Raw genomic sequence first — 17,416 nt, forward strand, 5'->3', positions numbered from 1 at the left:
AGAAAGTGATGGGCTGACCACTGCTTACTCCTCTGGAATGTCAGAGCTTGGAAAAAAAGGGCACTTGAGGCTTCTCCTGGTGCTGCCCGTGAGGTGTATTCTACTTGAGAGCCCCTTCCCGTGTCTTTCCCTGTATCCACCAAAAAATCCACCCCTTCATTCCCCAGCTGCTTGCTTCCTCCCTCTTTTCCTGTATCCAACAGAATTTTAACAGGTCAATAGTCCCCTCTGCAAGAGCACCTTTCATTCCAAACCTAAGAACAAACGAATCACTTCCCTTCCACCGTCCTTATTAGGATGCCACTGAGAGCAGTGGATGGAAAATGATCCTCTCCTGGTCCCTGCTGGATTCCCGGAGCAGGGATCCTTTCCCTCTTTCCCCCCACCACGGTGCCCTCCTCCCCCTCCCGCCCCACCCCACACCCTTTTCAGGCTTTGTTCCACAGCTTTTGCCTCCAGGCCTCAGATCCTTTCGTTCTCCACGAGCTCCCAGCAGCTCCACAGCCTTCCCGCTCCCATCCTGACCATTTCTCCGGGAATGGAGCTCCGCATTTCAATTGCCTTCTCTTTTCTCTGACAATTCCTACCAATCCAGAAGACCTAAAGCTGACACAAGGAACACTCGGTGCCCACAAATCCAAACCCAGACCCGGCCATCCCCAAACCAGCAACTCCCGGACAATTTGCGTTCATTCCAACCTAACACTGAGGACTCACCCAACCCTTCAAAATTCCCAAGAAATATCCTGTTGCCTTCACAGCTCCCAGGGGATTCTGCTTCGTGCTCACACGAAGGATTTGGGACTTCCCTGAAAAAACCCGTGCAGGGCACGCTGGAATCCCCGATCCCGTGAATCCGGGGAGCGTTAAAAGCTCGGTCCAGCCTGGGCCCCCGGAAATTTTTGCCAAGTATCCCCCAAGTCCTCGGGATAACAGAACTCTCTGGTACTGCATTTTTGGCGTTGTAAAGCCTGGAATTCCTTTATTCCTAGTGCTGGGCTCTGCATATGGCTGAGAAAATCCCGGCCTCCACACAGACCCAGATTCCAAACTTTTTGATACATTTCAGCAAGCCGAGAAATTCACCTTCCCTACTTCTTCTTAAGGGCATCCTTCTCTTCCCTTACCCGGCGTGCTCTCTCCCACTGGGGGTGGGTTTTCCCCTTCCCATGCTAATTAGTCCCTACTTCTAGGAGGTTTAGGTACCTTTCTTCCCTGGGACGGATTTCTTAACACAGCTACCGAGGCTTTGGGAGTCTCCTTTATCTTCTACTTTCTGGATCCATAAATGCCACAATCCAGATGCCCAACTTCAACAAGACATCCTTTCTACCTAAAAACACACACTCTCAACTCTTAGATCTTTTAAAGTTTTACCCCCGCAAAATTCCCCTATTTTTCCACCACTGAATTCCTCAGTCCTGCTACCAAGGATTTCTTGAATACCACGGGGCTTTTCTCAAGATTTACCCCCACGACCTTCCCTACGTGCCCACTGCTCATCACCTCATTTTTCCCTCAATGTGGTCGTTCTCCACCCCAGAGAGTTTGTCAAGTGTTGCCTCCAAAATGTTCCCCATCTCTCCACTACTCAGTTCCCCATTTTGCCTCCAAAATATTCAATCTGTCCCCTCCACATTGCATCCACTTTTACCCCCAGCGTTTTACTTCCTCTACAATATTGATTCAACTTTTTCCACCCCAAAAATGTCCATTCTCTCCCTTAAACAGCACCTCAGCTTTTCCCTCAAAAATGCCCCAGAGGGAAACTCAGATTCAGCCCCCAAACTCCCATTTGCCTACACAAACAGTTCTTGTGGCCCCTCTCAATTCCCCCAGGCTTTCAGCTCAAGGAAGAACTGGAAGCCTATTCCCTCATCTCCACCCTTGTTTTGCTTTCCTGGAAAACCTTGCGATCCCACACTTTCTCCAAGAGATCTGCTGGGACTACTGGAAGGTTTGCTCTCTCAGAGCGCCAGGGGGCTTTACAGCACTTGTTCCTCTGCATCTTTACCCTTTTATCAGCTTTCCCCTGGAACGGTGTTGTGGGAGAAGCTTGGAACTACCAGAAATGGATTGTGTTCACATTTTTGCCCCACCAGTTTTTATCTGGTTTCAAATTCCTGGAATTACCCTCAAATGTGCCCTAGAACACTGCTGTGAAAGGATCAATGAGAAGAACAGCCGGAAAGCAGAAAACCACCTCCAGCAGCAGCCACAATGATCCCATTTCTCTTCTTACCTGGTCCTGCCAGAGCTCCCAACAGCCATTCCCATTCCAAAACAAGAGCTATGGAAGACATTCCTGCTGTCCGTGAGGGTGAGGCGGCAGTTCTGGATGTTCTTCGCTGTGCAATCAGACAACAAACAGAGTGTAAATGATCCTGGTGGTCCCTTCCACGCCAAACCAGCCCGTGATTCCATGCGTGGATCAGCACCTGTCCCAGCTCCATTCCAGAAACCTCCTCCCACTAACCCAGAACTTTCCTTTTTCTGCTCAACATCAGGGCTTTGCTGCCGAGTGCCCCGGGCAGGGGACGCCTCAGCCTTCCCTGGGACCGCAGCATTCCCTGGGCTGCCTCAGCATCCCCTGCGCTGCTGTTCCACGCCCATCCCGTGGTCCAGCGCCTGCGCGGGCTGCAGTGCCGGGCTCTCCCCACGAGGCGGCAGCACCGGGAGCGAGCAGCCCCGGCCGGTCCCGCTGTCTCGGGGCAGCTGCGCCTTTAACCCGCCCTGAGCCGGCGGGGCCGTGAACACAGCGGGCACAAACCCCACCGCTCCCCTTTATTTCACCCTCAGAGGCACAGGATCGCAGCATTTCCTGGGCTGCAAGGGACCCACAGGGAGCATCGAGTCCAAATCCTGGCCCTGCACCCCAAGAATCCCACCCTGTGCCCGAGAGCCTTGTTCAGACCCAAACTCTTCCCCCAAGATCCTGAAAACACAGCGGGGCTGTGGGAGAAGGATGACCACGGAGGATTTTTTTATACAGATCTCCTTGCACGATCGTTAAATAATATTATTAGACAGTCCAGGAACGCATCCCTGTGCCGGGACAGCCACCCCTGTGCCGGAACACTCATCCCTGGGCCGGAATACCGATCCCCCGCGGCCCCCACCGTCCGCTCGGGGCTGTCCCCGTTCCCCGCTCACCTCCGAGCCCGGAGCACCCGCCCCGGTGCCCCCGGCCCGGCAGCGCTGCTCCCCGGGCTCCCCGCCATTGGCGCTCCTGGCGAAGAAGGGCGGAAGTCACCGATACGGCACCGATGTGGCTATTCGACCTTCTCAAGATGGCGGCCGGAAGGACCCCCCCCCCCCCCCCGCCCCGGTCCGTCTATTCGACTGCCTGAATGCTCCCGCCTGCCCCAGGCGCCGCTGACCCCACAGTCGGTGTCCGCGTAGCGGGAAACGCCTCAGAAAATTGCGCGCAAGCGCTGGGCTGGCGTCGGCGTCGGCGTCGGCGTCGGCGTCGCGTTCAGGCAGCCGAATAGACGCAGCTTGGGGGGGGGGGCTTCCCTGCCGCCATATTGAGAAGGTCAGAAAACAGTGCACACGACCGCCATCTTTAGTGTGGCAGTGACGACACTTCCGCCCTTCGCCGCCATCTTGGGTGCTGGCAGAAGCCACTTCCGGTCGAGCCGCCATCTTTAGTGTGGTACACTTAGGGCCCCCGCCGCCCCTCACAAGGGCTTCTGTCTAGTCGGCTGCCTGAATCCGGCCCGGACTCCGACGCCGGCCCCGCGCTTTCCGCGCGATTTTCCGCCGTGCTTCCCGGTGCGAGGACACGGCTGGCGGGGTCAGCCGCGCCGGAGGCGGCCGACGGCTCCGCGACCGGCGGCAGGCATCGGCAGGGACACCTCTCGCAGGGGGCCTACTGCGTCCGCCATCTTGAGTGTGGCGGAAGTGTAAACCACCCTCTGCAAGGTCCTGGCAGATAATAAAATAATAAAATAAAATAAATACTGTCATATTCTAATAAAAACGTCACTTAACGCCGTCCCGAGAGCGCGGAACTGCGCCTTCCTTTCCGAGCCGCCTCCTTGAGAGCGACACGCGGGCGGCTCGATTCCGACCGTGCCCGCCCGGTGCCTCCCGCCCGGGTCGCGCTGCGACCGCGCCTCTGCTGCCCGGCAAAACCGGCCCCGCCGGGCCGCCCCCCGCGCTGTCATTCCCCGCGGTCACCGCCCCGCACGGCGCCCGGCCCTTTCCATAGCTGTGGCCCCGCTCGTGCACGGCCGTGTCCCTTGGCGCTCCGAACCGCCCTTCGCCCCTCCCCTCCGCTGACAGACCCGGCCCCGCTCGCTCCCGCTCCTTGCCACGCTCGGCAGCCACCGAGGCCGCCGCCCTCTCGGCTCAGCCGCCACCGGGCGGCAGCAGCGCCGGGGAGCCGTGTCGGGGGCGGCAGTGCCGCGCTCTCGCCACCAGGCGGCAGCAGCGCCGCCCAGCTCAGCCCGGGGGCAGGCACAGAGCACAGGGAAAAGCCGGCTCCGGGCGCTCTGCAGCTCCTGCAGCCCGAGCGTCTCGGCTCCTGCGGCCAGGCGCTTGCTGCTTTCCTTCCTACAGAAAAACGCCGGCTCCTTATTCTCAAAACCTGCGGATCTCTATCCCCAGCTTCTTATATTGCTGTATGCGACAGAGTAGACAGAGAGGGCTGGCTTATTTCCAAATGAATTTACATCTAAATCAGTAGCATTTGCCTATAGACGTAAAAGTGAAGAACTTAACAGGTTTTAGTATTCTGCACACAGCCCTCGCTGGGAGGAATGGTAAAAAGTTAAAAACAAATGAAATTTTAAAAGTAGAAAGTTAGAAACAAAGTTACAACGGCAGAAATTTAGAAAAAAACAAAGAGGTAAAATACAAGAAACAAACAAATTTCCAAAGGGAGAAAGTTGAAAACAAACAAAGTTAGAAACAAACAAACAAAAAAATTAGAAACAAACAAAATTAGAAAGGTAGAAATTTAGAAACAAAGTCAGAAAGGCAAGTGTTGAGCCTTTGACAGGGTACCCCTCCTTCTCGGACCAGGGTGAAAGAGCAGAGGAGGCTGCTGTTCTGCTAAGTTCTTTATTTCACGGTCTCACAGCTGTCTTGAAGGCAGAGTTCGAATGGGGTTACATGATACAGCCAAGCAGCAGCAGCAGGCAAAACCAGCTTCTTCTATATGCTCCATACACTATAATTTTTCTTATAGAAGTGTGGATTCCATTTGTTCATTGACCAGTAAGATTAACACACGATTCTAGTTTTCCTTAAACCCATCCCGGTCTAATTCTAACAGTCGTAAGCCTCACACAAGTGTCATCTGCCCTTGTTCCATAAGGAATCCCTCTACAGACAGGGAGCTGTCACCGGCCCCGTGCTCATGGGCTGCAGGGGACACCTGCACTGAGGAGGAAATGGAAATGGGAAAGAGGGAAATGCAACCTGATGGGACGCACCTCTGGCACCACATTTCCTCTTCTTCCTGCTGTCCTGGAAAACCCCAAGTAAATCCGGTCCCTCAGACCTTGCATCCCTGAACACCAGGAGAGCTGGTGTTTTACCCAGATCCCAGTGCCCTGCACGGCTGCGCTGACACGAGCACAGGCCGATCGCTCCGCCCAGCACCATCCCTCATTTTCTTCCCATTGCTCCCCAAGCGTCCCCAAACCACCCCAGTGTGTCTGTGCCGGGGCCAGGGCCTGCCCCGAGCCCGACCAGAGGCTGTCACCCAGCCCTGCACCAGCTCCCGCCCCCAGGTGAGCTGGGAATGCACTGAGAGCTCGGCTCCCCGGGCTCCCCAGCACCCAAACCGGTCCTCAGACACACAGAAATGCCCAACCTGCCCCTCTGGGCACAGCCAAACACCACAATTCCATCATCCCCAAGCAACTCTGGCACTTGCCTCTTCACCTCCGCCCATTTCCAGTAGCCGGGGCTAGGACCGGGCTGTCAAAAATAGCATTCCCTAGGCAGTTCATCCCAGCGCAGAGGAGAAGAGGAGCCTGTCCCTGACCCACACCATGGGCAGGACAAGGGGGGCCCTAGCTGGCTTTGCCTACTCCAACACCACAGCTCTTGGTCCCAAAGATGGGGCGAGTTCAGTGGTTTTTCCTGTCCTGAAAGAGAGCAGAAAAGGGAAGTTAATCCCACTGTGGAATCCAAGACTCCTGCATTTCCTATTTCTGCTCTGATTGCTCACCGTGGAGTTTTAGCTATGGAAAAAAAAAAAGGAGAATGGCACCATATCAAATAAAAAGTGCCCTTTTCCAGCATTTTTATTCCAGGCATTAAAAGGATGCTCATTTCTCTTCTAGCATTGTTTCCCTCATTTTAGGAGAACCGTTTTCATCCCAGGCCCCACTCGTCAGTTGTTCGATCCTCTGGCACTGGATTTGGACAAAAGAAGGGACGCACCTGGACTGCAGGAAATCACTGAGAGAAACCCTTCCAAAACGTGACAGAGAAAAACAACAGGAGATGCAGGAAGACACATCCCTCATTTGCACGTCTGGAACGCTTTTCTAAAGACTTCTCTGCATCTGGATGCTCTTTGCTCTTGGCTTTCTTCACAGGAATGCATTTGCTGCTAAACACGTCTCAGACCCTTACCTGATCGGGATAAGGTGGGATGGAGATGAAGACTCCCACAGGGAATAGCCAGGGAGATGCAGGGCCTGGGAACATCAAGGACGGAGAAGAGAAGGAACAGGGATTGTTTTTCTTGTCTCGAGCCAGCAGTGCTGTGAGCTTGGAGAACACACGGCACCGCAGGGATCCAGGGCAGGAGCGGGATAACTGCGGGATAAGGGGAATCTGCTCCCACTCCAGGGCTGTGCCAGTGAAGGAGGGGAATTTTTTAGTGCCTTCATTACACACAAAAACCAAACCCAGCACCACCGAGCTGGACTTTCGTGAGCCGCAAAACAAAGCGGCCCCTGGCCTTTGGGGGAACACAACCTCACCGAGTCACGGAGCCAGGGGATGACACTTGGGAATGATCCTTGCTGCTGCCTGCAGGCAAATCAGATGAGGGAGCCACAGGAGCTGCGGGGTTTCCTGCTCTTCCTGCAACGCCATCGGTCCAGACCAGGAGACCTTTCCTGGAACAGATCTTCCCTGTAAAGGGAGCTACACCAAAGCTCAAGCCCTCATTTAGAGACCCTTGGAAAAGCAAAGGTGAGAGGGGATTACCTGGAGCCCCAGGGGACCGAGGCGAAGGCGATGAAGAAGCAGACAGCAAAGTGCTTCCACTGCTTCTCACTCCAGCAAAGGGAACATCCCTGGAATTTCATGTCCGGCGTCGCTCCCAAACCCCACAGGTGAACCCACACGTACTCCAGGACTGATCTCCTTCAAACTTCCAGCAGCACAGACTCACCGGGAGGAACTGCGATCCAAGGACACACATCAGCAACCGTCTTCCCGCTTGCCCCTCTCTCCACATTTTCCCTTTCCAGCGGGATGCAGGTGCCACCCCCCAGAGGCAGGAAAACTGCCTTGCAATCCGCTACAAAACCTGCCTGGAAAGCCCAGGATGCCCGGAGCCAGCAGCCGTTTCTCCTGGAGCTCCTGCTGACAGGCATTTGAAGCCTGCTGTGCCTCACAGCTGCTTTTCTGCCAAGGGCATTCCCATCTTTTCTTTTTTAGCCCAAAGAAAGGTTTGCAAAGCTGAGTTTTGTGAGAAGCGCTTCATATTTGGATCATTCTTAACTTGGAGTTTCCCTTGGCACCAAAATCAGGGGCTCACCTTTTGCTTGGAGCTTGGCTGAAGTCCTCAGCAGTGCCAGGGAATGTGGCCATTGGAGGCTTTGGGCAGATTTGGCTCATCTGCCTTTTTAGGCCTTGTTTCTTTCTCTCAGCCTTCCCACTGGATTGTGGCCTCTGAGGAATACGTAAAATCCCATTCCATTCCTATTCTTTCGGACAATTTTTTGTACCGTCCCTGTACAAAACGAGGCCCCCTGTTCGGATGCTTTTCCCCACCGTTCCCCGGCACTTTCATCTGCCGGTGCATTCCCTGCGTTGCTTGGGCTCTTCCCAGCTCTCTGAGCTCCTTCACAAGGCAGCAGATCGATTTGGCCCAGGAACTAAACCCTCCCGAGGAATTGTCTGATGCCATCTCCGCATTTGACACCTGATCCTTGTGCTCAAAGGATCCCTCTTTCTTCCCTTCAGCCAATTCCAAGGCTCGCTGCCCCCAGCTGCGATCAGGCCCCAGCCTGATCCCTGCAGTCTTCCCTGCCGGGATCCTGCTCAGGAATCCCTGGGCTACAAATGTAAGAATTCATTCTTCCCACCCCTGCCCAGTTCCAAAGGATTTGGTGTCTGCCTTACCCAGCTGAAGCCTGCTTCCAACTCTGTTCTTGCTGCTTCTGCTGCTTTCCAGTTCCCAGGAATTCCACCGACGGAGCGACAGCGTTTTCCAGCTCCGCCAGGATTCCCTCTGCTGCGTTTGGGTGCTGGAAGGATATCAAAACCAGGCTCTCTGGGGCTTTACTATCAGGAAATTACATCCCCGGATTTGTTCATTTCCAAATATTATCTCTTCCCAACAAAGCACTGGGCATCCAAGGAATACAGAAAGTGATGGGCTGACCACTGCTTACTCCTCTGGAATGTCAGAGCTTGGAAAAAAAGGGCACTTGAGGCTTCTCCTGGTGCTGCCCGTGAGGTGTATTCTACTTGAGAGCCCCTTCCCGTGTCTTTCCCTGTATCCACCAAAAAATCCACCCCTTCATTCCCCAGCTGCTTGCTTCCTCCCTCTTTTCCTGTATCCAACAGAATTTTAACAGGTCAATAGTCCCCTCTGCAAGAGCACCTTTCATTCCAAACCTAAGAACAAACGAATCACTTCCCTTCCACCGTCCTTATTAGGATTCCACTGAGAGCAGTGGATGGAAAATGATCCTCTCCTGGTCCCTGCTGGATTCCCGGAGCAGGGATCCTTTCCCTCTTTCCCCCCACCACGGTGCCCTCCTCCCCCTCCCGCCCCACCCCACACCCTTTTCAGGCTTTGTTCCACAGCTTTTGCCTCCAGGCCTCAGATCCTTTCGTTCTCCACGAGCTCCCAGCAGCTCCACAGCCTTTCCTCTCCCATCCCGACCATTTCTCCGGGAATGGAGCTCCGCATTTCAATTGCCTTCTCTTTTCTCTGACTACTCCCACCAATCCAGAAGACCTAAAGCTGACACAAGGAACACTCGGTGCCCACAAATCCAAACCCAGACCCGGCCATCCCCAAACCAGCAACTCCCGGACAATTTGCGTTCATTCCAACCTAACACTGAGGACTCACCCAACCCTTCAAAATTCCCAAGAAATATCCTGTTGCCTTCACAGCTCCCAGGGGATTCTGCTTCGTGCTCACACGAAGGATTTGGGACTTCCCTGAAAAAACCCGTGCAGGGCACGCCGGAATCCTCGATCCCGTGAATCCGGGGAGCGTTAAAAGCTCGGTCCAGCCTGGGCCCCCGGAAATTTTTGCCAAATATCCCCCAAGTCCTCGGGATAACAGAACTCTCTGGTACTGCATTTTTGGCGTTGTAAAGCCTGGAATTCCTTTATTCCTAGTGCTGGGCTCTGCATATGGCCGAGAAAATCCCGGCCTCCACACAGACCCAGGTTCCAAACTTTTTGATACATTTTAGCAAGCCGAGAAATTCACCTTCCCGGCTTGTTCTTAAGGGCATCCTTCTCTTCCCTTACCCGGCGTGCTCTCTCCCACTGGGGGTGGGTTTTCCCCTTCCCATGCCAATTAGTCCCTACTTCTAGGAGGTTTAGGTACCTTTCTTCCCTGGCAGGGATTTCTTAACACAGCTACCGAGGCTTTGGGAGTCTCCTTTATCTTCTACTTTCTGGATCCATAAATGCCACAATCCAGACGCCCAACTTCAACAAGACATCCTTTCTACCTAAAAACACACACTCTCAACTCTTAGATCTTTTAAAGTTTTACCCCCGCAAAATTCCCCTATTTTTCCACCACTGAATTCCTCAGTCCTGCTTCCAAGGATTTCTTGAATACCACGGGGCTTTTCTCAAGATTTACCCCCACGACCTTCCCTACGTGCCCACTGCTCATCACCTCATTTTTCCCTCAGTGTGGTCGTTCTCCACCCCAGAGAGTTTGTCAAGTGTTGCCTCCAAAATGTTCCCCATCTCTCCACTACTCAGTTCCCCATTTTGCCTCCAAAATATTCAATCTGTCCCCTCCACATTGCATCCACTTTTACCCCCAGCGTTTTACTTCCTCTACAATATTGATTCAACCTTTTCCACCCCAAAAATCTGCATTCTCTCCCTTAAACAGCACCTCAGCTTTTCCCTCAAAAATGCCCCAGAGGGAAACTCAGATTCAGCCCCCAAACTCCCATTTGCCTACACAAACAGTTCTTGTGGCCCCTCTCAATTCCCCCAGGCTTTCAGCTCAAGGAAGAACTGGAAGCCTATTCCCTCATCTCCACCCTTGTTTTGCTTTCCTGGAAAACCTTGCGATCCCACACTTTCTCCAAGAGATCTGCTGGGACTACTGGAAGGTTTGCTCTCTCAGAGCGCCAGGGGGCTTTACAGCACTTGTTCCTCTGCATCTTTACCCTTTTATCAGCTTTCCCCTGGAACGGTGTTGTGGGAGAAGCTTGGAACTACCAGAAATGGATCACGTTCACATTTTTTCCCCACCAGTTTTTATCTGGTTTCAGATTCCTGGAATTACCCTCAAATGTGCCCTAGAACACTGCTGTGAAAGGATCAATGAGAAGAACAGCCGGAAAGCAGAAAACCACCTCCAGCAGCAGCCACAATGATCCCATTTCTCTTCTTACCTGGTCCTGCCAGAGCTCCCAACAGCCATTCCCATTCCAAAACAAGAGCTATGGAAGACATTCCTGCTGTCCGTGAGGGTGAGGCGGCAGTTCTGGATGTTCTTCGCTGTGCAATCAGACAACAAACAGAGTGTAAATGATCCTGGTGGTCCCTTCCACGCCAAACCAGCCCGTGATTCCATGCGTGGATCAGCACCTGTCCCAGCTCCATTCCAGAAACCTCCTCCCACTAACCCAGAACTTTCCTTTTTCTGCTCAACATCAGGGCTTTGCTGCCGAGTGCCCCGGGCAGGGGACGCCTCAGCCTTCCCTGGGACCGCAGCATTCCCTGGGCTGCCTCAGCATCCCCTGCGCTGCTGTTCCACGCCCATCCCGTGGTCCAGCGCCTGCGCGGGCTGCAGTGCCGGGCTCTCCCCACGAGGCGGCAGCACCGGGAGCGAGCAGCCCCGGCCGGTCCCGCTGTCTCGGGGCAGCTGCGCCTTTAACCCGCCCTGAGCCGGCGGGGCCGTGAACACAGCGGGCACAAACCCCACCGCTCCCCTTTATTTCACCCTCAGAGGCACAGGATCGCAGCATTTCCTGGGCTGCAAGGGACCCACAGGGAGCATCGAGTCCAAATCCTGGCCCTGCACCCCAAGAATCCCACCCTGTGCCCGAGAGCCTTGTTCAGACCCAAACTCTTCCCCCAAGATCCTGAAAACACAGCGGGGCTGGGAGAAGGATGACCACGGAGGATTTTTTTATACAGATCTCCTTGCACGATCGTTAAATAATATTATTAGACAGTCCAGGAACGCATCCCTGTGCCGGGACAGCCACCCCTGTGCCGGAACACTCATCCCTGGGCCGGAATACCGATCCCCCGCGGCCCCCACCGTCCGCTCGGGGCTGTCCCCGTTCCCCGCTCACCTCCGAGCCCGGAGCACCCGCCCCGGTGCCCCCGGCCCGGCAGCGCTGCTCCCCGGGCTCCCCGCCATCGCCGCTCCTGGCGAAGAAGGGCGGAAGTCACCGGTACCGCACCGATGTGGCTATTCGACCTTCTCAAGATGGCGGCCGGAAGGACCCCCCCCCCCCCCCCCCGCCCCGGTCCGTCTATTCGACTGCCTGAATGCTCCCGCCTGCCCCAGGCGCCGCTGACCCCACAGTCGGTGTCCGCGTAGCGGGAAACGCCTCAGAAAATTGCGCGCAAGCGCTGGGCTGGCGTCGGCGTCGGCGTCGCGTTCAGGCAGCCGAATAGACGCAGCTTGGGGGGGGGGGGGGGGGGGCCTTCCCTGCCGCCATATTGAGAAGGTCAGAAAACAGTGCACACGACCGCCATCTTTAGTGTGGCAGTGACGACACTTCCGCCCTTCGCCGCCATCTTGGGTGCTGGCAGAAGCCACTTCCGGTCGGCCGCCATCTTTAGTGTGGTACACTTAGGGCCCCCGCCGCCCCTCACAAGGGCTTCTGTCTAGTCGGCTGCCTGAATCCGGCCCGGACTCCGACGCCGGCCCCGCGCTTTCCGCGCGATTTTCCGCCGTGCTTCCCGGTGCGAGGACACGGCTGGCGGGGTCAGCCGCGCCGGAGGCGGCCGACGGCTCCGCGACCGGCGGCAGGCATCGGCAGGGACACCTCTCGCAGGGGGCCTACTGCGTCCGCCATCTTGAGTGTGGCGGAAGTGTAAACCACCCTCTGCAAGGTCCTGGCAGATAATAAAATAATAAAATAAAATAAATACTATAATATTCTAATAAAAACGTCACTTAACGCCGTCCCGAGAGCGGGGAACTGCGCCTTCCTTTCCGAGCCGCCTCCTTGAGAGCGACACGCGGGCGGCTCGATTCCGACCGTGCCCGCCCGGTGCCTCCCGCCCGGGTCGCGCTGCGACCGCGCCTCTGCTGCCCGGCAAAACCGGCCCCGCCGGGCCGCCCCCCGCGCTGTCATTCCCCGCGGTCACCGCCCCGCACGGCGCCCGGTCCTTTCCATAGCTGTGGCCCCGCTCGTGCACGGCCGTGTCCCTTGGCGCTCCGAACCGCCCTTCGCCCCTCCCCTCCGCTGACAGACCCGGCCCCGCTCGCTCCCGCTCCTTGCCACGCTCGGCAGCCACCGAGGCCGCCGCCCTCTCGGCTCAGCCGCCACCGGGCGGCAGCAGCGCCGGGGCGCCGTGTCGGGGGCGGCAGTGCCGCGCTCTCGCCACCAGGCGGCAGCAGCGCCGCCCAGCTCAGCCCGGGGGCAGGCACAGAGCACAGGGAAAAGCCGGCTCCGGGCGCTCTGCAGCTCCTGCAGCCCGAGCGTCTCGGCTCCTGCGGCCAGGCGCTTGCTGCTTTCCTTCCTACAGAAAAACGCCGGCTCCTTATTCTCAAAACTTGCTGATCTCTATTCCCAGCTTCTTATATTCCTGTATGCGACAGAGTAGACAGAGAGGGCTGGCTTATTTCAAAATGAATTTACATCTAAATCAGTAGCATTTGCCTATAGACGTAAAAGTGAAGAACTTAACAGGTTTTAGTATTCTGCACACAGCCCTCGCTGGGAGGAATGATAAAAAGTTAAAAACAAATGAAATTTTAAAAGTAGAAAGTTAGAAAGAAAGTTACAACAGCAGAAATTTAGAAACAAACAAAGAGGTAAAATACAAGAAACAAACAAATTTCTAAAGGGAGAAAGGTTGAAAGTTAAAAACAAAGAAACAAAAAAAAAGTAGAAACAAAGAAAATTAGAAAGGTAGAAATTTAGAAACAAAGTCACAAAGGCAGAAGGTGTTGAGCCTTTGACAGGGTACCCTTCCTTCTCGGACCAGGGTGAAAGAGCAGAGGAGGCTGCTGTTCTGCTGAGTTCTTTATTTCACAGTCTCACAGCTGTCTTGAAGGCAGAGTTCGAATGGGGTTACATGATAAAGCCAAGCAGCAGCAACAGGCAAAACCAGCTTCTTCTATATGCTCCATACACTCTATTTTTTTCTTACAGAAGTGTGGATTCTATTTGTTAATTGACCAATAAGATTAACACACGATTCTAGTTTTCTTTTTCTTAACCCATCCTGCTCTAACACTCGTAAGCCTCACACAAGTGTTACATCTGTATTACACAGATTTGCACATACAGTTTCTATCAGCTCTTATGGTTTATGTGAACACTCCATCTAAAACATGTGAACAGTGTAATTCTATCTAGATTTTGTCTAAAGTAAAGAATTCTGTGAAAAGGTAACACTGCTGCAGCAAGAGCTGTGTTTAAGATCTCTGCTACAGCTTTTTCAGGTTTAAGGCACTTAGCATCTATTTCTACTAAAAGTTAAAAATCTGTATTTCTATTTCACTTCGGTGTGGCTCCATGGATGTCAGCTTGTCCAAAGGTTTTAATTCAAACCTAGTGCTTTGTCTTCCCTCTGGGCCTGAGGCCAGAGGAGCCTTCACTCTAACAAGAAGGTTAGAAACAAAGTTAGAAAGGTAAAAGTCAGAAAGTAAAACACAAATTTAGAAAGGCACAAAGTTAGAAATGTAGAGTGTTCAAAACAAAGTTAGAAAGGTAAAAATGGGGAGAAAAACAAAGGTATAAAGTTTCAAAGTTCCAAACAAACAAAGGCAGAAAGGGACAAATCTAGAAAGTTAGAAACAAACAAAGAGAGAAAGTCAGAGATGTAGAAAGTTAGAAACTAACAAAAGTAAAAATGAACAAAGGTAAAAAGAGAGAAAACTTAGGTGGTACAAAGTCATAAAAGTAGAAACAAAAAAGGTAGAAAGGCAGAAGGTCAGAAGGGTAAAAATGAACAAATGCACAAAGGTAGAAATGCAGAAAGTTGGAAATGAAGAAAGATGGAAAGATAGAAAGTTTGAATGGTAGAAACAAACAAACGTATCAAGTTAGAAATTGAGAAAGGTAGAAAGCAACAAAGGTAGAAAAAGAGAAAGGTAGAAATGAACAAAGGTAGGAAGTTGGGGAGGCAGAAAGTGCAGAGGCTGGCAGCAGCCATTCCAGCCTTAATGAGAGCCCTGTGTGGAAGAGCAACTTGTTCCATTGATCTTCACTTTGCTAAGGGCCTTCTGCTCTCCTGGGAAAGATGCAGAGCAGGCAAATGGCTACAGGTAGAAGCACCAGGTGTGACTGTTCTTCCTTCACCTCCCAGAAAGCTGGGGGGTTTCATGTTTGAGTCAGTGGCCCAGAAGGGGCAGAGAGTCTGCCCTGACCAGTCTGTGGGCATGGATCTGTTTTGTCTTTCCCTGTGCCCATTCCCAAAACTCTTAAAACTTTCCCAAAATAGAAACACAAAGCCTGGGGCAGATCGTGCCTGAAGAAAGAGTGGTCTCTTGTTTTATTCCAAGCTGCTACAGAAACAAACAAAGGTAGAAAGGTAAAAATGAACAAAGGAGGGAAGGTGAGAAAGGTAGTTCGAAAATCAAAGTCAGAGAGAGAGAGAGAAAGAAAGTCAAAGTCAGAGAGAAAGAAAGAAAGTCCGAGAGAAAGAAAGAAAGTCCAAAAGAGAGAAATAAAGTCAGAGAGAAAGAAAGAGTCAGAAAGAAAGAGAAAGAAAAATAGAGAGAAAAAGGAATAGAGAAACAGAAGAATAGGGTTTGAGAGAAAAAGAAATCGAGTGTAAAAGAGAATTAGTGTTGAAGAGAAAAAGAGAAACTGAGAAATAGAGTGACAGAGACATCCAGAAACAGTTAAACAGCAAGAAAAAGATAAAGAGTTAGAAAAAGTCAAGTGAGGAATAGACTGAAAAGTAAAGCAAAGCAGAGTAGCAAAGCAAGAAATAAGGCAAAAAAATTACTAAACCACACCAAAGGAAGAAAGCAACCAAAATGGAGGAGGGGGGTATCTTTATTAGGGTTTATTCAACTTGATTGAACGAGGGTTTTTTATTTACACTTTGGCAAAGCAAGTGGAAACAACAATGTACACAAGCACAAATACAATCCATATGCACACTGGTCAAAGTCCAATTGACATACAGAGCAATATGTGCAAGTGCAGCAGCAAACACCAACACAGAGCAACACAAGCCAACCCCCTATCAGTACAATGTAACAATTGTTCTATTTCTGGAAAATTCATTGCATTTTATTGTTCCAGGAAACCCAAAACAACAGCAGCACAGGGAGAACAAAACATTCATCCACCACACACCTCCTTCAGCTGACACACAAACCCACCCTCGCTCTCGTCTCGAGAGCACCCCATGGGAACGCGGTTCCCGGGAGCCCCAAAATCATCCCGCCTGACAAATCTCCGGCACGGTCGGCACCCAAACCCTGGCGATGAACGGCACCTCACAGACCGGCCGGGTCCCAGATAAAAAAACCCAGCCGGGAGGGAAAACATCCCCAGCCAGCGCAGCAGGTTGTTTTTACTCTGAGTTTAAAAAGTAGCTGAAAAGCCTGAAAGGCAAAACTCACAACAGAGAAGCACAAAACAAGACAAATTATCTTCCACCGCCCTCAGTAGCCTCAATTCAGGCAAGTCAACAGAAACTCAAGAGCGCCACAGGGCAAAGGTCCAGGTGTACCTTGAGATACACTCAAACATCCTGGAGTCCTGGATGTGGGAGCTTTGCCTCGGGGGTGCTCGGTGCGGGTTCGGACGGTCGGGACGGTGACGAGAAATCTCTGCAGTCAGATCTTGGAACACGCGGTTTATTGCAAAGGGCGTGGGTACAGGGGCACTGCTTAGAGCTGCAGCTGGCAGCTCTGAGCAGGCCCAAGAGAGCAAGAGAGTAAGCGGGTAAGTAAAGAGAGGGAGAGAGAGGAATGAAGGTGAAGAAGTAGTGAGAGAGAATGTGTGTAGAGTATAGTAAGAGTGTCTGAAGTCCTGGTTACAATACAATAAATCATCTTCTGTACTGAATATTCTAATTGTCACTAACCAATCTAATACAAGATACAAATCCTATAGCATTTACATACAGCCTATAAGAGTTCTTATATTACCATAGAGTGTTACATCTTAACTTCTAAAAACTACTCTTTGGACCCCTTCTGCTGAGCTAGTAGAGTCTGCTCTGACCCTTGGACCTGCCTGCAAGCAGAGGGTATTGTTCAATCAAGAGGGGATTACCTTCAGTCAGCCATACCATTGTTTTCCAGTTGTTCAGTAACTAAGACTTGGTATTTCAAAAGGTGGCTTTCATTTCGATGTTGCTTATAGTTTTCATATTCCCAAAATCTTTTGTCAGGCAATCATATTTATAAGGCTTTCCTGTTTGATCTTCCCCAACACCTGGATTTTCCTAGTGCCTCGGTACCCAACGTCAGGGGGGAAAATATCCCAGTTGAGGCTTCCCCAGCCCATCTCCAGGTGTCACCCCCAGCCCTCCCAGTGGCTCCCAGTTCCCAGGCACCCAGCCAGCAGCTCCTTGGTCCTGGGAGGCGTGTGGCACTTCCAAAAGTACACCATGCCTTGGAGCAAGCTGAGCAAACAATTCCAGACCTAAAACCTTCAATCCCTGCACGTCAAGGCAGACTCACAAATGCCCAAGAATTCACACCTGCCATGGAAAAGTTAAAAGATCAACGTCTGCCTGAACTGCATTTGCAGAGTCCAATTGCACCCATTTTGCTCTGCCTCACGCTCGCAAATTGCCCGGAACGTGCTGTGTACAACAGCCATGGAAAACTCCTGACACTGGTATCCCG

General features: G+C 52.6%; 1 pseudogene across 1 annotated transcript in view; it reads right to left on the reverse strand.

The window, feature by feature from the left end:
* LOC309585700 (epidermal growth factor receptor kinase substrate 8-like protein 2) overlaps window positions 1–17,072 on the reverse strand; it is a 184,746-nt pseudogene extending 167,674 nt beyond the window's left edge. The window contains exon 1 of the transcript in view: window positions 17,001–17,072. The product of the transcript in view is annotated as an epidermal growth factor receptor kinase substrate 8-like protein 2 (transcript). The remainder of the gene's footprint in view (window positions 1–17,000) is intronic.
* Between the last annotated feature and the right edge of the window lie 344 nt (window positions 17,073–17,416).

This window comes from Coloeus monedula (assembly GCF_965178545.1).
Source record: "Coloeus monedula genome assembly, contig: HAP1_SCAFFOLD_123, whole genome shotgun sequence".
Taxonomy (NCBI): domain Eukaryota; kingdom Metazoa; phylum Chordata; class Aves; order Passeriformes; family Corvidae; genus Coloeus; species Coloeus monedula.